Source organism: Arachis hypogaea, chromosome 8, assembly GCF_003086295.3.
Source record: "Arachis hypogaea cultivar Tifrunner chromosome 8, arahy.Tifrunner.gnm2.J5K5, whole genome shotgun sequence".
NCBI lineage: Eukaryota > Viridiplantae > Streptophyta > Magnoliopsida > Fabales > Fabaceae > Arachis > Arachis hypogaea.
The window spans coordinates 21,453,529-21,477,244 of NC_092043.1; positions in this window are offsets into that span (position 1 = coordinate 21,453,529).

The following is a 23,716-nucleotide window of genomic DNA, read 5'->3' on the forward strand; positions in this document are numbered from 1 at the left end:
CAGAGTAGAGTTCATAATGTGGAAGTGCATTCATGAATCTTTGGGGGTAGTCATAAGTTAGCTAAGTTGGTTCAACCACAAGGTTAGGATGACAACTATCTATCCTGAATACTTTACTTTTGATATACCCATGAGACTAAGATAACAACAAGATCCTAATAAGAGAAAAGGGAAAGAACAATGGAAGTGAAAAACAAAAGAAAAAGAGTAAGCAATAAGGCTAGGCACCAATGGTTTACCTTAAGACATGTGTCTGTGGTGCTCCTGTGTGGGGGATCTACTTGGATGAATAAGCTCATTGGGGTGCTTTATCACCTGGTAACTTGGGTTAACTAACTCGAGATTATCAGCTGAAAATCCACTATCAAGAGTAACCCTCACCACAGAGCATTTAGTAACCCAAAGAGGTGCTGGACACCAAGGTCTCAAGGAAAGAAAATAAATAAACTATATGCCTGTGGTGTATATGTATGGGGGAGAGACTTGAGTAAGTAAGTCCTTAGGGGTGCTTCAACACCTAGCACCTTGAACCAACTGGTTCGGGAGTGTTGGCTGAAAGCTTATCCTAAAGAGTTGCCCCCTTACAAAACACTTAGCCTAAATAACACAAACAGCCCTTGAAATAACAATAAAAGGATCAATAAATACAGGTCTCATGGGACATAACAAAGTGAGTAATTTAGGAGATGATAAAGGTCTGAAAGCCAGTAGTGGAATGAACCTAAGTCGCTATGCATGAAACCACCATAAAATCAGTAATATGACTTCCACAAGGATGACTCATTTCTCTGAAGATTCCATTCATCATTCTCTTGTTCCAGTACTTGCTTAGGGACAAGCAAGCTTTAAGTTTGGTGTTGTGATGCCAGGGCATTTTGGCCAGTTTCACTGACCTTTTCTTTACTGTTTTTAGGTAATTTCATGCATTTTCTTAGGAAATAAGTTAGTTTTGGGTAGATATTCACTCAGACCTTGATTCAAGCATACATTGTGCATTTTACATTATTTCATGAGGATTTTGCATGATTTTAATGACAAAATTGTATATTGCATTACCCATGACTTGGACTAGAACTTTGATGCACTCTATTGCTTGATTTCAGGACCAAAGGAAGCAAGGAATGGGAGGTAACTTGCAAAGTTAAGGAGAAAAGTGATTGCTAAAAACACTCTCAAAAGCCATCAATGCCCACGTTAAAGAGTCACGTTAACTAAGTTAACGTGAACTCTAACATGGAAAAGAGAAGTTGAGCCAACGTTAGTGACACTCAACATTGTCACTAACGTTGGCAATTGCTCACAAATGGCCACGTTAGAAGCCACGTTAACCTAGTTAACGTGGCCAGTTAACGTGGCCTCTAACGTTAAAGGGGGAAGAGAAGCCAACGTTAGTGACACTCAACATTGTCACTAACGTTGGCCTAAGGTGCAAAGAGCCACGTTAACTCCCACGTTAACTTGGTTAACGTGGGAGCTAACGTAAGAGATGGAGAGTTGTCGACAACGTTAGTGACACTCAACATTGTCACTAACGTTGGAGCAACCACACAAGCCCCAAGAGCCACGTTAATCTCCACATTAACTTGAAGAATGAGCCAACGTTAGTGACACTCAACATTGTCACTAACGTTGGGATGGCTAAGAATGGCCACGTTAGAAGCCACGTTATCCTAGTTAACGTGGACTCTAACGTGAGACCTAGGGGCACACTTGAACGTTAGTGACAATGTTGAGTGTCACTAACGTTCTCGAAGGTTGGCAAAAGCCATGTTAGAGGCCACGTTAACTAACGTGAGCTTTAACGTGAAGCAAGAAGGGGCACACTTGAACGTTAGTGACAATGTTGAGTGTCACTAACGTTCTCGAAGGCTAACAAGGCAACGTTAAAAGCCACGTTAACCCAGTTAACGTGGGCTTTAACGTGAGGCAAAGGGGTGCATGGCAACGTTAGTGACAATGTTAAGTGTCACTAACGTTCTCGAACTTGTATTTTCACTAAATGTTAAAAAACTCTAACGTCTTGAGCTAAAGTCTATGCCCACTTCACACTATCTTTCTGCAAGTAAGCCAAGCCCAATTGAAGAAAGGAACTGCTTCAAGCTCAAAGATCCAGAGGCCCAAGACTTGAAGAGCTAACTAGAAACTGAGAAGAGTAGTATATATAGGAGTAGTTTTGAAAGAGAGAGGAGCTTTTGGAAGGAGCTAGAAAAGGGAACTACTCTTTGTATTTACTTTGTACTTCTAGCTTTATCATGTATTCTCCATCTTTGATTTTGATTTCTAGAGCTATGAACAACTAAACCCCTTTCATTGGGTTAGGGAGCTCTGTTGTAATTTGATGGATCAATACTAATTTTCTTATTCTTCTTCTATCTTTCCTTTTTGATTTTACTTGAAAGCTTTCGATCTTCATCCAATTGGATAGTTATCTTGGAAAAGAAGCTATTCAAACATGGATCTCTTCGGATCCTTGAAAGAGGAATGAAGAGATTAGCTAGAAATGCTTTCTCATGCTGGACCAAATTGAGTGTGGATGGGTATGTGGCTATAACCCTCTAAGCATTTGGTTTGGGAAGTGGATGTGGTAAAATCAGTGACCATACTTCATCTCTTCTCATGAGCAATTGACCAAGGAATTGGCTATTGATCAAGATTTGAGAGATTGAATTGCAAGAAATTGTGATTCAATCACTTAAGATTGCCAAGGAGATCAATGAGTGCATTGATTGAGGAAGAGATGAAAATGAAATTGATCCGGAGAATGCAACATCTCCTAAGCCCAATGAACTCCCCATTTCTAATCTTACCCATTCTCTTTATTTTCTACAATTTACTTTTATGAGCAATTCCCCCATTCCCATTTACAATTCTGCTATTTACTTTCAGTCATTTACTTTCCTGCCATTTTAATTTCTGCAATTATCTACTCTATTCATGGATTCACTCAACTAGATCATTCCTCTAATTAAAGTTGCTTGATCAATCAATCCCTGTGGGATTCGACCTCACTCTATTGTGAGTTTTTACTTGACGACAAATTCGGTACACTTGCCGAATGGGAATTTGTTGAGAGACAAGTTTTACCCCGATCAACCCTTACTCACATAAGGTTTATTACTTGGATGACACAGTGCACTTGCTGGTTAGTTGTGCGAAGTTGTGAAAAAGAGTGATATTACAATTGTGCGTACCAAGTTGTTGGCGCCATTGAGATCACAATTTCGTGCACCAATAGGACTTCTAGTTCTCATATCTTGCCAAGAGCTTTGTTAGTTGTTAGTTTATTTTCTTTGCCATTTATATTTCTTGTCTAAAATCTCAAAAACCCCAAAATATCTCATAACCAATAACAAGACACTTTATTGTAATTCCTAGGGAGAACGACCCAAGGTTCAATACTTCGGTTTATAAATTTAGGGGTTTGTTATTTGTGACAAACAAATTTTTGTATGAAAAGATTAGTGTTGGTTTAGAAACTATACTTGCAACGAGACTTCATTTGTGAAATTCTAAACCGTTAAAAATCCAATCATCAGTTTGTTAGCAACGCCAATGAAAGCTTAAGCCCTGGATGGTGAAAAGGAAGCCACGAGCACATTGCCAACTCAAGGAAGCATTGGTGTGTTTAGCAACAATACCAGGAAGCTTTGGATGGTGAAGAATGGAGGTAGCACATTGCCAACATGGAAATACAAGAGAGTGTTTGCCAAAAACGGTGGTGAGCTAGGCAGCCTAACCTTACCTTCTTCAATGGAGTATATCTTAAGCTACAAAGCTTAAAATGTGGTGATTTTAATAGCATTCGAAAGTAGACATCTAGAGCTTTCCAATAATATATAATAGTATAGGTTTGACATTGGTTTGAACCTGCAAAAGCTGGCTTCATTTAGAGCCTCAAAAACTGAAGGCGTTGCCAACTTGGAAATACAAAGGCGTGTTTGCCAATAACTCCTGCGATTCTGGCAGGCTGACCTTGTCATCTTCAATGGAGCATAACTTGAGCTACAGAGATCCAATTGTGGTGATTCCAGTTGCATTGAAAATCTGACATCCAGAGCTATCCAACGATGTATAATAGTCTATAGTGAAGCATGAAACGAGGATCATCTTTAAACCCCAAGAATAAAGAAGTTGACATCCAAAGAGCACAAGAGCACGTTGCCAACTTGCTAACCAAGTTGGCAACGCCCTAACTAAGTCTCAGCCCAAGGGTAATTATTGAGCACGTTGCCAACTTGCCAAATGAAAGGGCGTGTGCGCCAAAAACGTGCTCAATGGGCCAGAATTGCTACGGCATGTGTACAAGCTCTCTGTTTTCCTGAAGGTGCTGCAATTCCATTTAGAAGCCAACCAATCCAACAAGAACAAAGCCCATAAATCTCGATCAATCAAGGCCACAAGAATTATCTAGAATAGTTAATTTTTATTTGATTGTAATTTGCTTTTAAATTCATTTCAATTTGTAATTTAGGCTAGCTTATAAATAGGTTTTATTTTCATAGAATTGGGGACTCTAGGCTGGAGGACGGAAGGAGAACACACACACACAATTCATTGTCACACTGCACTGGGAGTGGGTCTTCAGACCCCTCCCCTCACACACTCTTTTCCCTTTTGTCTTCTCTTCTTCCTTAGTAGTAATTTTGTTTAAATTTGTAATTCTCATTTATGAATTCTTTAATTTTTGATTTTGAATTCTTAATCTCCATCTTTCATTTTCTACACTTTAACTTCATGCAATTTGATTTTTATTTGAGAGCAATGACCACTTAATTCCCTCCGCTTTTGGGAAAGGGTTCTGTTTCAATTTTGATTGAATTAATGTTTATCTCTTCTTCTCTTCTTCATTCTAATTTTATACTTGGATATCTTTTAGAATCCTTGCAAGAGAGTTTTGTGCTTCAAAGATCCTTGGATCTATTAGAATCCTATTGTGAATTCGAGAGAAGCATCATAGAGTTTAGTTTGAGCTCTCTTGGCATAATGAAGTTAATTCTTGATTTAGAGTTGGATTTTGACATATAACCACTATAATATTGGGGTTTTTGGATTTATGTAGTATGATATTATAAATCATGTTGGTTTATCTAAGAGAGAGTCTTTGTGCTTCATAGATCTAATTACTACCGAGAGGGGGATTGGATCTACTTGAATTACATGTGGGCCTTGAGAAAAGGATCATGGAATTTAGTTTGAGGCTCTTCTCTGATAATCCTCTTGATCAATACATTCTTAATTGGTATGTGAGATGTAACCACTTTGAATTGAGGTCTTGAGGGTTATGTGGCTTTTGGATTAGAAATTGAACTTCACCTCTTCTCATGAGCAATTAGATCAAGAGATTGGCAATTGATTATTTTAAGAGAAATTAAATCACCAAGAGATTAGGGTTTAATTACTCATAATCCGCCATGGATCACTTTACATGATTGAGAAGGAGTGAGACCCTTTGATTCAAGAGGAATCAACATCTCCAATTCCTTATGTTTTCCATCCTTACTTTCCGTCATCTACTTTCTAGCAATTTACTTTCCTGCACATCACTTTCTTGTACTTTTCTAGTCCTTGCATTTTATTTTCCACCACTTTCTTTGTATGTCATTTACTTGTCCTGTAATTTATTGCTTTCCTTTACTTTCTTCTCATTTACACTTCATGTTTGCTTATCACTCGAAAATGATTGTCTAACTAGAATAATCAACTAACTATTGATTGCTTAATCCTTTATTCCTTGTGGGATCGACCTCACTCTTGTGAGTTTTATTACTTGATGCGACCTGGTATACTTGCCGATAGTTAATACGTGAGAAATCTTAATTTTTACGTATCACGTTTTTGGCGCCGTTGTCGGGGATTAATTGTGATTAACAATCTACCGATGGTTGATTACCTAGATTAGACATTTTTTCTTTCTTTGTTTTTAATAATTTCTTCTATTATCCCCAACTGTTTGTGTTAGTGCCTCACCAAGAAACCCTTACTTGTGATAATCTTTTCTCTTGGTGATTGTGTAATTAACATACAACATTTTTTTTTTGTTTAGTTTCATTCCAAATAAATTGGCATATGATTGCATTCTAAGTTTGGTGTTGCCTTGTAACAAATTGATTTTCAATCTTTATTACATACTTGCATCAATTCCAAGTGAAAGTGTCACACTAAGTTTGGTGTGCCACTCATTTTCTATGCAAAGTATCATGCACACCCCCACTTGTTTATGGAATCATATTGTCTCTGTTCTATTTCTTATGCCTTTATTGTATCTTTAATTTTGCTTGCTTAACCACATGTATTACTCACATTTTATTATTATGGAACCTTCATCACCCATCATAAACCCATCACCACGGTATTAATTGTTGCTTGAGGACAAGCAATCATTCTAAGTTTGGTGTGGGAAGGGGTGGAATAGGAGAAAAGTGACAACAACAATGAAGATGAACTACAAGGTGGTAAAGTTCGTTTTCTCTTATTTGCTTCCAGTACATTCAATTGCATGATTGTCTCTTATTTTTTTTCTGTATACATGTGTGTGTTATGAATAAGCATAGCTTGAATTTTGAATTGTAACATGTTGCTATGATGTCATGATTATCATCTTGAATTTTACTTGTACCTAATATCTCTAAGAATACAACAAAGAAATCATTCTTTTGAAAGGAAAATGTTGAAGAATTTTATAAATCTTGGGGCAAGCAAAAGATTAAGAGGAGTGGAGGTTCTGATTATATGATTGTGTATTGAGGTTGCATGTTTGTGAAAACTTGCATGGGAGCTCATAGACAGGTAATGGCGTTTAGAGAAGTATTGTGGAAAGTCTCAAACATGTATTGATCCATGAAGCAGCAACAAAAGAAAACAAAAGGAATAGAAAAATAAAGAAAAAGGTCTAAGGTTCTGAGCATCAATTACTAGGAAGAATGTCCTAGTTAAATGCTTGTAGTGGATTTGTGTCAAAGAGAGACGCTTGAGCAAGTAAATCCTAAGGGGTGCTTCAACACCTAATACCTTAGACCAACTGGTTTGGGAGTATTGATTGAAAGCTTATCTTAAAAAGCCGCTTTGGGACATGACACCTAGAGTCAAGACCAAGATACACAAAGAAAAGGAAAATGATAGACAATAAGTGTTGCTTCAAGGTGACAATCTATAAAGAGACTTCCATAATATCATTTAAACTAAAGTCCAAAGTTCTAAGACTTCCAAAATGTGAGGATTAATGAGCACTGGAATCCTTGCATGAGCATACAAATTAGAGTTCACCCCACTGTCACTTATTCACTTCACCTACTAAGGCATCTTAAGCAATTCTTCAATACATTCTAATTAAGAGAGATCTATGTGCATAGTTCTTTTCTTGCTTGGGGACAAGCAAGATTTAAGTTTGGTGTTGTGATGCCAGGGAATCTTGGCTAGTTTTACTAGCCATTTTTTGTATGCTTTACATTGGTTTCATGCATTTTCTTAGATAATAAGAAAGTATTTGGATGAGAATTGTATGCATGCCTTGATTCAATCAAACATTGTTAATTATGTGCATTTTCATGAGATTTATGCAAAGAATTGTTTGATGTTATGAATGAGGCAAAATCTTGTGATTTAGCAAGGCTTTGATGCATGGGTTTGATTGATGATAGGTGAAGCAAAGAGCCCTCGAGCAAGGAGGAAGTCACCAAGGGCGTTGCCAACTCTAGAAGGGCGTTGCCAACGCCAATGTAAGAAGCAATGAAGTGAGGAAGCCCTGGATGATAAGAGGCAGAGTGCACGTTCCCAACTTGGGGGAAGGAAGGCGTGTTTGCCTCTAACCCCAGCAAGCTTGGCTTCCTTGGAAAAGCATGAGCACGTTGGCAACTTGGAGTGTTTGTTAGAAATGCCATTGAGAGCTCAACTCTAGGAGAAGCATATGCACGTTGGCAACTTGGCGTGTTTGTTGGCAACTTGGTGCTTATGAGAAGTGAATGTGCTGAATGACCTTCATTTATGGGTATTTATATGTTGGACTTGGGCTCGGTGCAACCCGTTAGCATTTTTGTCCCGTTTGGCCCAACTTCGGGCCAAACCTTTCAAATTAGTGCCCCATTTCCAATTCTAAATATTTTCCTAAGGTTTTCTACTATTTTTATTTTTTTCGTACAGTACCGAACAGACTTAAGTTGGTACTGCTAGTTAATTTACAGGTATGCGTTTTTACGCAATTTTTCGAAGAAAATTACATTTTCCAACTCAGTAAAATCTACTGAGTCCAAATCATATTTATATTTTCTAATTAATATTCTAAAATTTTGGACTTATTTTTGGCAATTAAATTATTATTATTTTATGTTAATTATTCGGTTAATTAATTTGTGGTTCTTACATATGTGCTAGTGATTGATTTCTGTTTTGAGTTTTGATGGTGATTTGTTTTGAATTGGGCTAGAGGCTGAGATGATTTAGTTTGGGCCGGAGGCTGAGTTGATTTGATTTGGCTAGAGGCCATGATTACTTGGAATCAATGGTAAGATTTGGTTAAAATGGTTTCTTAGTAAACGGTGAAATGTATGGAATGTTATTTTGCATAAAACTTTTAAAAGAAAAATATGAGTTTTAAATTTTAATAATGAACTAACAATCTCTACGGTTGAAAATAGTTTTATTTAAAATATCTTCTTATAACAATTCTTAAAAATCGGACGATGTTCGCATCCCCCTACAGATTTCTCTTCTTAAGACAGACGAGGAAGCTTGCGGAGTTTTTGTTCAGTTCTTAGCCGTGTTTTTTTTTGTTTGTATACATATATTATAGATTTTTCTCACCTTTATTATTATATTCTTGTAAGGGGATAGGAGTCGTGACTGTAATAACACGTATATATATATATATAATATTTGTAACTTGCTTGAGTAAGAGGGTTTGTATATATGTATATGCATGTCTGTTTTCAAGAAAAAGTAATTCCATTTTTTTAAGAAAACAGCGATGCCGTTTCGAGTCAAAGGCTTCTATTTTATTATTAAATATATGGAAGTCGTCGTAATATTCTTGCTATCAGAGTGACGCAGCCGGAAGCGTGATATTCTGATAGTGAGGCTGTTACATATTGAATACAGAGTTGACTTACCCCTTTTGGAGAATATAGATATAATGAATCTTATTGATACACAAATTGATATGGACATCAAGAAAGCTCTGCTCAATATTGGTTTCCTCAAAGTTGCAGGAGAGGATGGCTTCTCGGCTTGATTCTTCAAGGAACATTGGAGCATTTTTAGTGATTCATTTATTAATTATGTAAAACAAGTTTGGAATGATCCTACGAAGATTAAAGAAGTGTACGAGACCTTTATTGCTTTAATCCCAAAGAAAAATAGGCCAAAATTTATTTCTCAATTCTGCCCAATTGCTTTATGGAACGTGGTATATCAGTGTCTCCCAAAGATTCTAGTTTTCAGAATCAAACATCTCATGATTAACTGGATTGCCCCTAATCAATCTAGCTTCATCCTGCGAAGATTGATTCATGATAATATAATTATTGCTAAGGAAATGGTTCATGGTATGAGAAGAATGAAAGAACAAAAAAGGTTCATGGCAACAAAGATTGATTATGAAAAGGCATATGATAGATTAAGCTGGGAGTATTTGAGTAACTGTTTGATGTAATTCGAAGATCCTAAACATCTTATAAGCATTATCATTGCATTGATGCGAAGGCATCTTGGCTAGTTTTACTAGCCATATTTTGTATGCTTTAGGTTGGTTTCATGCATTTTCTTAGGCAATAAGCAAGTATTTGGATGAGAATTGTATGCATGCCTTGATTCAATCAAATATTGTTAATTATATGCATTTTCATGAGATTTTTGCAAGAATTGTTTGATGTTATGAATGAGGCAAAATCTTGTGATTTAGCAAGGCTTTGATGCATGTGTTTGGTTGATGATAGGTGAAGCAAAGAGTCCTGGAGCAAAGATGAAGTCACCAAGGGCGTTGCCAACTCTAGAAGGGCGTTGCCAATGCCAATGTGTGAAGCAATGAAGTGAGGAAGACCTGGATGATAAGAGGCAGAGTGCATGTTCCCAACTTGGGGGAAGGAAGGCATGTTTGCCTCTAACCCCAGCAAGCTTGGCTTCCTTGGAAAAGCATGAGCACGTTGGCAACTTGGAGTGTTTGTTAGAAACGCCATTGAGAGCTCAACTCTAGGAGAAGCATATGCACGTTGGCAACTTGGCGTGTTTGTTAGCAACGCCAATGAAAACTTAAGCCCTGGATGGTGAAAAGGAAGCCACGAGCATGTTGCCAACTCAAGGAAGCATTGGCGTATTCATTGGCAACGCCAGGAAGCCCTGGATGGTGAAAAGGAAGCCACGAGCATGTTGCCAACTCAAGGAAGCATTGGCGTGTTTAGCAACAATGCCAAGAAGCTTTGGATAGTGAAGAATGGAGGTAGCACCTTGCCAACTAGGAAATACAAGAGAGTGTTTGCCAAAAATGCTGGTGAGCTTGGTAGCCTGACCTTACCTCCTTCAATGGAGTATATCTTGAGCTTCAAAGCTCCGAATCAAGTGATTTCAATGGCATTCGAATGTAGACATCCAGAGCTTTCAAACAATATATAATAGTATGGGTTTGACATTGGTTTGAAGCTGCAAAAGCTGGCTTCATTTAGAGCCTTAGAAATTGAAGGCGTTGCCAACTTGGAAATGCAAAGGCGTGTTTGCCAATAACTCCTGTGATTCTGGCAGGCTGACCTTGTCATCTTCAATGGAGCATAACTTGAGCAACAAAGATCCAATTGAGGTGATTCTAGTTACGTTGAAAATCTGACATCTAGAGCTTTCCAATGATGTATAATAGTCTGTAGTGAAGCATGAAATTGAAGCTCAAATCAGGGTCATCTTTAAGCCCCAAAAATAAAGAAGTTGACATCCAAAAAGCACAAGAGCACGTTGCCAACTTGCTAACCAAGTTGGCAATGCCCTAACCAAGTCTCAGCCCAAGGGGAATTATTGAGCACGTTGCCAACTTGCAAAATGCAAGGGCGTGTGCGCCAAAAACGTGCTCAATAGGCCAGAATTGCTAAGGCATGTGAACAAGCTCTCTATTTTTTTGAAGTTGCTGCAATTCCATTTAAGAGCCAACCAATCCAACAAGAACAAAGCCCATAAATCTCAATCAATCAAGGCCACAAGAATCATCTAGAATAGTTAATTTTCTTTTGATTGTAATTTACTTTTAATTTCATTTTAATTTGTAATTTAGCCTATCTTATAAATAGGTTTTATTTTCATATAATTAGGGACTCTAGGCTAGAGGACAAAAGGAGAACACACACACATACTTCATTGGCACACTGCACTGGGAGTAGGTCTTCAGACCCCTCCACTCACACACGCTTTTCCCTTTCTCTTCTCTTCTTCCTTAGTAGTAATTTAGTTTAAATTTGTAATTCTCATTTATGAATTCTTTAATTTTCAATTTTGAATTCTTAATCTTCATCTTTCATTTTTTGCACTTTAACTTCATGCAATTTGATTTTTATTTGAGAGCAATGACCACTTAATTCCCTCTGCATTTGGGAAAGGAGCTCTGTTTCAATTTTGATTGAATTAATGTTTATCTCTTCTTCTCTTCTTCATTCTAATTTGATACTTGGATATTGTTCCGAGGCTTACCTGAAACTGCAGGTCGATCTCGGACGAGATCTTCTGTGCTGGTCGGAGCCGACGTGTCCGGCAGGTGTGTAGCGGCCGAAGCTGGTGTGTCCGACTTATGGAACTAAGAATGCTGCTGATCCCTTGTCACCGAAGGGTAGGGGGTACTTGCAAGGGACTCTGATGCTTAAGTTAGCAAGTGTATTAAACAGGTATTGAGTAGAATCAGAGTATGAGTTATACCTGGGTGCTCCAGTGTATTTATAATGGTGAGATGTGACCTTCTGTGGATAAGATAAATTACTTATCTTATCTTATCTTTATCTTATCTTTAAATGAGGTCATCTTATCTTCAAGGGAACCGCCCTTCTCTCTGTAGGCTTGGGCTGCCTTAAGATTTGGGGCGTGTTCCTCTATTTGGGCCCCTTTTTGGGCTTTCCTGTTGACTTGGCCGAGCTCTTACAAAAGAGGTCGGGTTGTCCTGACCTGAAGAAGTCGGTCGCTTTATCCGTTGAACATCCCGGGTCAGACAGTTTGACCCAGGGTATGAACAGTGCCCCTGCTTGAGCTCGGTCTTCTTTTTTGAGGTCGAGTCCTTGACTTCGGTCCTTCTTTGGTGAAGCCGAACTCAAGCATTTCGTTGATTCTTTTGTAGCAACTTTGAATGTAGGACGTTTCCTCTAAAAGACGCGTGCTTTTCTATTGGCATTTTTTTGGGAACGTGCGAGGGTTTAATGCCTTCTTTAATTTGAACATTAATTGCCCCGTTTTCCCTAGGCTCTTTACTTTTGATTTTGAAAACCCAGAAAATGGTTTCTCTCCTTTTATTTTCCTTGTAACCTCTTCGCAACTTTTTCCTCTTCTCTCTTCGCTCTCTGTCTTTCGCTTGTGCTTCTGCTTCCTGGTGTTTGCGGCGTCGCTCGGCGGTTTCCTAGGCAACTTTCGTTTCTGCACTTTTTTGAAGTTTCTTCCGTCTCCAGGTTAGTCCCCTTTCGTGCTTTCTCTTTGATTTTAGCTTTGTGATGAGGTTTTGGTTTTGATCCTCCCTTTTTGAAAAAGTTTGGATCTTTCTATTTTTCTTGCGCCCTAGATTTGTTGAAATGTGCTTTTTGAGAGTTTCTCTATCTTCTGCATGATCCTTTTTGCTTTTGCTGGGTGCTTTTAGGGCTTTGCATGTTTGTTGTTTCTGTTCTTGATACTGCTTGTCCGTGTCTATTCCTCGTTTATTTGAAGGTTGCTTTTGTCTGCTCTTAAAAAGGTTGCATCTTTAATGGTCTCTGCTTGGCGTGCTTTTTGCTATGATGATTTTCTTGTGTTTTTGATGAAAAGTGTTTGCTGTTTTGAATTCTTTTTGAGAAATGCTGGGATGCAAGCTGTAGATCTTTTTCTGGAAACCTTGTTTTGTTACTGCCTCCAAAGGATTCCCCAGGACTTTGGTTTGAGTCTTGGGGTTTTCCTTTTCTTGCTTCTCATCGCCTGAGAAGTATTGACCGAGTTGTTTTCTCCCTTTGTCCGAGATGTTTGTAGTAACCTCATCTTCTTTTCTTACTTGTAGGATTAGTTGGCCTCATGTCTTCTTGCAATAACATTGTAGAGATGTCTTCCAAAGTTCCCGAGGGGATGTCCAATTGGCGGACTCCCTTGTTTTGCTGTTTGTTTCTGTTGTGGATGCTGAGTTTTGCACAGAACTGAGGAAGCGCCATAGAATTTGTGGTAACAATGCCCGTGAGGAGGATTACGAGCTTGTTGCTCCTGATTCTGACGAGAGAGTTTGCTTTCTGACTTCTGTTGAGGGAGAGCGTCCCTTCTTTTATGCTTATGAATACTTCTTCAGTCAGTTGAACGTTTCTTTTCCTTTTACTGCTTTTGAGACCGACTTGTTGTGGTCGTGTAACATTGCTCCATCCCAGCTTCACCCGAATTCCTGGGGTTTTATTAAAATTTTTCAGCTTCTCTGCCGAGAATTAAATGTAACACCCTCTCAAACTCTTTTCCTTTACTTGTTTGTTTCCGCCAAGCCTAGCGGTTCTTCGAAAAAGAAAGCTTCCTGGGTTTCCTTCAGGTATGCCCAGGGCCATAAGGTTTTTGCTATGTATGACGAGTCTTTTAAAGACTTCAAGAATTACTTCTTTAAGGTTCGTGTTGTTGAGGGGGCCCGCCCCTTTTTTCTTGATGAAAATGATGAGCCCTCTTTCCCTCTAGAGTGGCAGAAGGATGTAAGAGTGTCTCGCTATGCTTGGGAGATGCTTGATGATGTCGAGCGCGCTTTTGTAGTTGTTCTTGAGGATCTCTAGGGGAAACCACCCCATCTTGATACAAAAAGATTTTTGAATGACCCATCCTTGGTTCGGACTGTTTTGGGTATTTGTCTGACTATTTGTCTGACTTGTTTCTATACTTGTTTCCTTTTTCTTCCTCTTATCGAATTTGTAACTCTTTGTTGTGGTTGATTTTGTATTTGCAGAGATGTCAAAGAATAGTGACCCCATGAAGGCCTTTAAAAAGGAAAAGAAGGCGACTGCTGCTCTGAACATTTCGGCCAAGGTGGCCGGGGAGGGGTCTTCTCAAGTCCCATTAAAGCCTCCCGTGCCGATTTCTCCTGGGCTGAGGAAAGCGATTCCTATTCCTCGGTTTCGTCAGGTCGATCCTCCACAGACTTCGGCCGTTGCTTCTGGCGCTCCTCCTAGTAAGAAGCAAAAAGTGACTGAGCCTTTCAACCTTGACGCTCCTGACTTTGATCCGATCGAGTTTATAGATCAACAAATCGGTCCTTATGGCGCCCTTTCTGTGGATGACGTCTCCCTTCTTCAGTATTTTGATTACGTGGCTTGGAGTGGTATTAAATTGGCACACTTGAGAGCGGCCTCGTGCGCGAAATTGTGATCAATACTTTTCACAACTCAAATAATCCCCGGTAATGAATCCAAAAACTTGGTGTTCAATACCGTGGCATAAGCACAACTTCGCACAACTAACCAGCAAGTGTACTGGGTCGTCCAAGTAATAAACCTTACGCGAGTAAGGGTCGATCCCACAGAGATTGTTGGTATGAAGCAAGCTATGGTCACCTTGTAAATCTTAGTCAGGCAAACTTAAATGGATATGGGTGATATACGAATGAAACATAAAGATAAGGATAGAGATACTTATGTAATTCATTGGTGGGAATTTCAGATAAGCGTATGAAGATGCTTGTCCCTTCCGTCTCTCTGCTTTCCTACTGTCTTCATCCAATCCTTCTTACTCCTTTCCATGGCAAGCTTATGCAAGGGTTTCACCGTTGTCAGTGGCTACCTCCCATCCTCTCAGTGGAAATGTTCAACGCACCCTGTCACGGCACGGCTATCCATCTGTCGGTTCTCAATCAGGCCGGAATAGAATCCAGTGATTCTTTTGCGTCTATCACTAACGCCCCGCCTTCAGGAGTTTGAAGCATGTCACAGTCATTCAATCATTGAATCCTACTCAGAATACCACAGACAAGGTTAGACCTTCCGGATTCTCTTGAATGCCGCCATCAGTTCTAGCCTATACCACGAAGACTCTGATCTCACGGAATGGCTGGCTCGGTTGTCAGGCGAGCGCTCGGTTGTCAGGCGATCAACCATGCATCGTGTATCAGGAATCTAAGAGATATCCACCCAATCTAAGGTAGAACGGAGGTGGTTGTCAGGCACGCGTTCATAGGTGAGAATGATGATGAGTGTCACGGATCATCACATTCATCAAGTTGAAGAACAAGTGGTATCTTAGAACAAGAACAAGCGGAATTGAATAGAAGAACAATAGTACTTGCATTAATACTCGAGGTACAGCAGAGCTCCACACCTTAATCTATGGTGTGTAGAAACTCCACCGTTGAAAATACATAAGAACAAGGTCTAGGCATGGCCGAATGGCCAGCCTCCCAAAGTGATCAAAAGATCTAAAGATCAAAAGATTCCAAAGATCCAAAGATTCAAAAAAGGATGAAAATACAATAGTAAAAGGTCCTACTTATAGAGAACTAGTAGCCTAGGGTTTACAGAGATGAGTAAATGACATAAAAATCCACTTCCGAGCCCACTTGGTGTGTGCTTGGGCTGAGCATTGAAGCATTTTCGTGTAGAGACTCTTTTTGGAGTTAAACGCCAGCTTTTATGCCAGTTTGGGCGTTTAACTCCCACTTTGGTGCCAGTTCCGGCGTTTAACGCTGGGAATTCTGAGGGTGACTTTGAACGCCGGTTTGGGCCATCAAATCTTGGGCAAAGTATGGACTATCATATATTGATGGAAAGCCCAGGATGTCTACTTTCCAACGCCGTTGAGAGCGCGCCAATTGGGCTTCTGTAGCTCCAGAAAATCTACTTTGAGTGCAGGGAGGTCAGAATCCAACAGCATCTGCAGTCCTTTTTAGTCTCTGAATCAGATTTTTGCTCAGGTCCCTCAATTTCAGCCAGAAAATACCTGAAATCATAGAAAAACACACAAACTCATAGTAAAGTCCAGAAAAGTAAATTTTAGCTAAAAGCTAATAAAAATATACTAAAAACTAACTAGATCATACTAAAAACATACTAAAAACAATGCCAAAAAGCGTACAAAGTATCCGCTCATCACAACACCAAACTTAAATTGTTGCTTGTCCTCAAGCAACTGAAAATCAAATAAGATAAAAAGAAGAGAATATGCAATGAATTCCAAAAACATCTATGAAGATCAGTATTAATTAGATGAGCGGGGCCTTTAGCTTTTTGCCTCTGAATAGTTTTGGCATCTCACTCTATCCTTTGAAATTCAGAATGATTGGCTTCTTTAGGAACTCAGAATCCAGATAGTGTCATTGATTCTCCTAGTTAAGTATGATGATTCTTGAACACAGCTACTTATTGAGTCTTGGCTGTGGCCCAAAGCACTCTGTCTTCCAGTATTACCACCGGATACATACATGCCACAGACACATAATTGGGTGAACCTTTTCAGATTGTGACTCAGCTTTGCTAGAGTCCCCAACTAGAGGTGTCCAGGGTTCTTAAGCACACTCTTTTTGCCTTGGATCACAACTTTTATTTCTTTCTTTTTCTTTCTTTCTCTTTCTTTTTCTCTTTCCTTTTCTCTCTTTTTTTTTCGAATATTTTTTTTATTTTTTTTTGTATTCACTGCTTTTTCTTGCTTCAAGAATCATTTTAATGATTTTTCAGATCCTCAGTAACATGTCTCCTTTTTCATCATTCTTTCAAGAGCCAACATTCATGAACCACAAATTCAAAAGACATATGCACTGTTTAAGCATACATTCAGAAAACAAAAGTATTGCCACCACATCAAAATAATTAAACTGTTATAAAATTCAAAATTCATGCAATTCTTCTCTTTTTCAATTAAGAACATTTTTCATTCAAGAAAGGTGATGGATTCATAGGACATTCATAACTTTAAGGCATAGACACTAATGATCATAAGACACAAACATAGATAAACATAAGCATAATTTTCGAAAAATAGAAAAATAAAGAACAAGGAAATTAAAGAACGGGTCCTCCTTAGTGATGGCGGCTTGTTCTTCCTCTTGAAGATCCTATGGAGTGCTTGAGCTCCTCAATGTCTCTTCCTTGTCTTTGTTGCTCCTCTCTCATGATTCTTTGATCTTCTCTAATTTCATGGAGGAGAATGGAATGTTCTTGGTGCTCCACCCTTAGTTGTCCCATGTTGGAACTCAATTCTCCTAGGGAGGTGTTTAGTTGCTCCCAATAGTTTTGTGGAGGAAAGTGCATCCCTTGAGGCATCTCAGGGATTTGATGATGAGAGGGGTCTCTTGTTTGCTCCATCCTCTTCTTAGTGATGGGCTTGTCCTCATCAATGGGGATGTCTCCCTCAATGTCAACCCCAACCGAATAACAGAGGTGACAAATGAGATGAGGAAAGGCTAACCTTGCCAAGGTAGAGGACTTGTCCGCCACCTTATAAAGTTCTTGAGCTATAACCTCATGAACTTCTACTTCTTCTCTAATCATGATGCTATGGATCATGATAGCCCGGTCTATGGTAACTTCGGACCGGTTGCTAGTGGGAATGATTGAGCGTTGGATAAACTCTAACCATCCTCTAGCAACGGGTTTGAGGTCATGCCTTCTCAATTGAACCGGCTTTCCTCTTGAATCTCTCTTCCATTGGGCGCCCTCTTCACATATGACTGTGAGGACTTGGTCCAACCTTTGATTAAAGTTGACCCTTCTAGTGTAAGGATGTTCATCTCCTTGCATCATGGGCAAGTTGAATGCCAACCTTACATTTTCCGGACTAAAATCCAAGTATTTCCCCCGAACCATAGTAAGCCAATTCTTTGGATCCGGGTTCACACTTTGATCATGGTTCTTGGTGATCCATGCATTGGCATAGAACTCTTGAACCATTAAGATTCCGACTTGTTAAATGGGGTTGGTAAGAACTTCCCAACCTCTTCTTCGGATCTCATGTCGGATCTCCGGATATTCACCCTTTTTGAGTTTGAAAGGGACCTCGGGGATCACCTTCTTCAAGGCCACAACTTCATAGAAGTGGTCTTGATGCACCCTTGAGATAAATCTCTCCATCTCCCATGACTCGGAGGTGGAAGCTTTTGCCTTCCCTTTCCTCTTTCTAGAGGTTTCTCCGGCCTTGGATGCCATAAATGGTTATGGAAAAACAAAAAGCAATGCTTTTACCACACCAAACTTAAAAGGTTTGCTCGTCCTCGAGCAAAAGAATAAAGAAGAGAGTAGAAGAAGAAGAAATAGAGGAGATGGAGATGGCTTTGTGGTTCGGCCAAAAGGGGGGAGAAGTAGTGTTTAGTTGTGTGAAAATGAAGGAGTGAAGATGAGTTTATATAGGAGTGGGGGGAGGGTGATGCTCGGCTATGTGAGGTGGGTTTGGGAGGGAAAGTGGTTTAAATTTGAATGGTTGGGTAGGTGGGGTTTTATGAAGGATGGATGTGAGTGGTGAAGAGAAAGATGGGATTTGATAGGTGAAGGGTTTTTGGGAAAGAGGAGTTGAGGTGATTGGTGAATGGGTGAAGACGAGAGAGAGTGGTGGGGTAGGTGGGGATCCTGTGGGGTCCACAGATCCTGAGGTGTCAAGGAAAAGTCATCCCTGCACCAAATGGCATGCAAAAATGCGTTTTTAGCCAATTCTGGTGTTAAACGCTGGGCTGGTGCCCATTTCTGGTGTTTAACGCCAGCTTCTTGCCCTTTTCTGGCGTTTAACGCCAGTCTGGTGCCCCTTTCTGGCGTAAAACGCCCAGAATGGTGCCAGACTGGGCGTTAAACGCCCAACAGCTAGCCTTACTGGCGTTTAAACGCCAGTACGCTCTCCTCCAGGGTGTGCTGTTTTTCTTTCTGTTTTTCATTCTGTTTTTGCTTTTTCAATTGATTTTGTGACTTCTCATGATCATCAACCTACAAAAGAACATAAAATATCAAAAGAGAATAGATAAAATATAACATTGGGTTGCCTCCCAACAAGCGCTTCTTTAATGTCATTAGCTTGACAGAGGGCTCTCATGGATCCTCAGAAATGCTCAGAGCAATGTTGGAACCTCCCAACACCAAACTTAGAGTTTGAATGTGGGGGTTCAACACCAAACTTAGAAGTTGGTTGTGGCCTCCCAACACCAAACTTAGAGTTTGACTGTGGGGGCTCTGTTTGGCTCTGTTTTGAGAGAAGCTCTTCATGTTTCCTCTCCATGATGACAGAGGGATATCCTTGAGCCTTAAACACAAAGGATTCTTCATTCACTTGAATGATCAATTCTCCTCTATCAACATCAATCACAGCCTTTGCTGTGGCTAGGAAGGGTCTGCCAAGGATGATGAATTCATCCATGCACTTCCCAGTCTCAAGGACTATGAAATCAGCAGGGATGTAATGGTCTTTAACTTTTACCAGAACATCCTCTACAAGTCCATAAGCTTGTTTTCTTGAGTTGTCTGCCATCTCTAGTGAGATTTTGCAGCTTGCACCTCAAAGATCCCTAGCTTCTCCATTACAGAGAAAGGCATGAGGTTTACACTTGACCCTAGGTCACACAAGGCCTTCTTGAAGGTCATGGTGCCTATGGTACAAGGTATTGAAAACTTCCCAGGATCCTGTCTCTTTTGAGACAGTTTCTGCCTAGACAAGTCATCCAGTTCTTTGGTGAGCAAAGGGGGTTCATCCTCCCAAGTCTCATTTCCAAATAACTTGTCATTTAGCTTCATGATTGCTCCAAGGTATTTAGCAACTTGCTCCTCAGTGACATACTCATCCTCTTCAGAGGAAGAATACTCATCAGAGCTCATGAATGGCAGAAGTAAGTCCAATGGAATCTCTATGGTCTCATTTTGAGCCTCAGATTCCCATGGTTCCTCATTGGGGAACTCATTGGAGGCCAGTGGACGTCCATTGAGGTCTTCCTCAGTGGCGTTCACTGCCTCTTCCTCCTCTCCAAATTCGGCCATGTTGATGGCCTTGCACTCTCCTTTTGGATTTTCTTCTGTATTGCTTGGAAGAGTACTAGGAGGGAGTTCAGTAATTTTCTTGCTCAGCTGACCCACTTGTGCCTCCAAGTTTCTAATGGAGGACCTTGTTTCAGTCATGAAACTTTGAGTGGTTTTGATTAGATCAGAGACCATGGTTGCTAAGTCAGAGTTGTTCTGCTTAGAACTCTCTGTCTGTTGCTGAGAAGATGATGGAAAAGGCTTGCCATTGCTAAACCTGTTTCTTCCACCATTATTGTTGTTGAAACCTTGTTGAGGTCTCTGTTGATCCTTCCATGAAAGATTTGGATGATTTCTCCATGAAGAATTATAGGTGTTTCCATAGGGTTCTCCCATGTAATTCACCTCTTCCATTGAAGGGTTCTCAGGATCATAAGCTTCTTCTTCAGATGAAGCTTCCTTAGTACTACTTGGTGCATTTTGCATTCCAGACAGACTTTGAGAAATCATATTGACTTGTTGGGTCAATATCTTGTTCTGAGCCAATATGGCATTCAGAGTATCAATCTCAAGAACTCCTTTCTTCTGATTTGTCCCATTGTTCACAGGATTCCTTTCAGAAGTGTACATGAATTGGTTATTTGCAACCATTTCAATTAGTTCTTGAGCTTCTGTAGGCGTCTTCTTCAGATGAAGAGATCCTCCAGCAGAGCTATCCAAAGACATCTTGGATAGTTCAGAGAGACCATAATAGAAAATACCTATGATGCTCCATTCAGAAAGCATGTCAGAAGGACACTTTCTGATTAATTGTTTGTATCTTTTCGAAGCTTCATAGAGGGATTCTCCTTCCTTCTGTCTGAAGGTTTGGACTTCCACTCTAAGCTTACCCTAAACCAGAAAATACTTGAAATCACATAAAAGCACACAAACTCATAGTAAAGTCCAAAAATGTGAATTTTGCTTAAAAACTAATAAAAATATACTAAAATGTAGCTAGATCCTACTAAAAACTACCTAAAAACAATGCCAAAAAGTGTATAAATTATCCGCTCATCACAACACCAAACTTAAATTGTTGCCTGTCCCCAAGCAACTGAAAATCAAATAGGATAAAAAGAAGAGAACATACAATGAATCTCACAATATCAATGAAACTTAGTCCCAATTAGATGAGCGGGGCTAGTAGCTTTTTGCTTCTGAACAGTTTGGCATCTCACTTTATCCTTTGAAATTCAAAATGATTGGCATCTATAGGAACTCAGAATTTTAGATAGTGTTATTGATTCTCCTAGTTCAGTATGTTGATTCTTGAACACAGCTACTTTATGAGTCTTGGCCGTGGCCCTAAGCACTTTGTTTTCCAATATTACCACCGGATACATAAATGCCACAGACACATAATTGGGTAAACCTTTTCAAATTGTGACTCAGCTTTGCTAAAGTCCCCAATTAGAGGTGTCCAGAGTTCTTAAGCACCCTCGTTTAACTTTAGATCATGACTTTAACCACTCAGTCTCAAGCTTTTCACTTGGACCTTCATGACACAAGCACATGGTTAGGGACAGCTTGACTTAGCCGCTTAGGCCTGGATTTTATTTCCTTTGGGTCCTCCTATCCATTAATGCTCAAAGCCTTGGATCCTTTTTACCCTTGCCTTTTGGTTTAAAGGGCTATTGGCTTTTTCTGCTTGCTTTTTCTTGGTTCAATAATCAATTTCATGATTTTTTAGATTATCAATAACATTTCTCTATATTCATCATTCTTTCAAGAGCCAACAACTTTAACATTCATAAGCTTCACTATAAAAATTATGCACTGTTCAAGCATTCATTCAGAAAACAAAAAGTATTGCCACCACATCAGAATAATTAAACTAATTTCAAGATAAAATTTAAAATCCAAGTACTTCTTGTTCTTTTGTAATTAAGCACATTTTTCATTTAAGAGAGGTGAAGGATTCATGGAATTATTCATAGTTTTAAGGCATAGACACTAGACACTAATGATCATGTAATAAAGACACAAACATGGATAACACATAAAGCATCAAATTCGAAAAACTGAAAAATATGAACAAGGAAATCAAGGAACGGGTCCACCTTAGTGATGGCGGCTAGTTCCTCCTCTTAAAGGTCCAATGGAATGCTTGAGCTCCTCTATGTCTCTTCCTTGCCTTTGTTGCTCCATCCTTAGTGCTTTTGGTGCTCCTATCCTTAGTTGCTCCTAATAGTTGTGTGGAGGAAAATGTATCCCTTGTTGTATCTCAGGGATTTCTTGATGAGGGAATTCCTCATGCTCTTGTTGAGGTCTATGAGTGGGCTCTCTTATTTGCTCCATCATTTTTCTAGTGATGGGCTTTTGAGATGAATCTCTTCATCTCCCATGACTCGGAGTTAGAAGCAATTGCCTTCCCTTTCCTCTTTCTAGAGGTTTCTCCGGCCTTAGGTACCATAAATGGTTATGGAAAAATAAAAAGCAATGCTTTTACCACACCAAACTTAAAAGGTTTGCTCATCCTCGAGCAAAAAAAGAAAGAAAGAAGGGGAAGAAGAAGAAAATAAAGGAGATGAAGGGAGAGATAGGTTCGTGTATTTTGGGTTAGGTTTGGGAGGGAAAGAATTTTGAATTTTTAGAGGTAGGTGGGGTTTTTGGGGAAGAGATATGGAGGTGATTGGTGAAGGGTATTTAGGGAAGAGTATTATGAAAAGGTGTGAGAGAGAGACAATGAGTTGAGGTAGGTGGGGATCCTGTGGGGTCCACAGATAATGAGGGGTCAAGGACTTCTCATCCCTGCTCCATTTAGGCGTGCAAAAATGCCCTTACAGTGCAATTCTGGCATTAAACGCCAGACTGCTGCTTGTTTCTGGCATTAAATGCCAGCTTTTATACCTTTCCTGGCGTTTAACTGATGAGCGGATAATTTATACGCTTTTTGGCATTGTTTTTAGTATGTTTTGGTATATTTTAGTTAGTTTTTATTAGTTTTTAGTTAAAATTCACTTTTCTGGGCTTTACTATGAGTTTGTGTGTTTTTCTGTTATTTCAGGTATTTTCTGCTAAAATTGAGGGACCTGAGCAAAAATCTGATTCAGAGGCTGAAAAGGACTGCAGATGCTGTTGGATTCTGACCTCCCTGCACTCGAAGTGGATTTTCTGGAGCTACAGAAGCCCAATTGGCGCGCTCTCAATTGCGTTGGAAAGAAGACATTCTGGGCTTTCCAGCAATGTATAATAGTTCATACTTTTCCCGAGATTTGATGGCCCAAACTGGCGTTGTAAATCAGCTTCAGAATTCCCGGCGTTTAACGCCGGAACTGGCACAAAAATTGGAGTTAAACGCCCAAACTGGCATAAAAGCTGGTGTTTAACTCCAAAAAAAGTCTCTACACATGAAAGCTTCAATGCTCAGCCCAAGCACACACCAGTGGACCTCGGAAATGGATTTTTACGTCATTTACTCATTTCTGTATACCCTAGGTTACTAGTTCACTATTAAGAGGACCTTTTGACATTGTATCTCTACCTCATGACACATTACACGTTTCTTATTATATCTTCTACGGCATGAGTCTCTAAACCCCATGGTTGGGGGTGAGGAGCTCTGCTGTGTCTTGATGGATTAATGCAATTACTGCTGTTTTTCAATC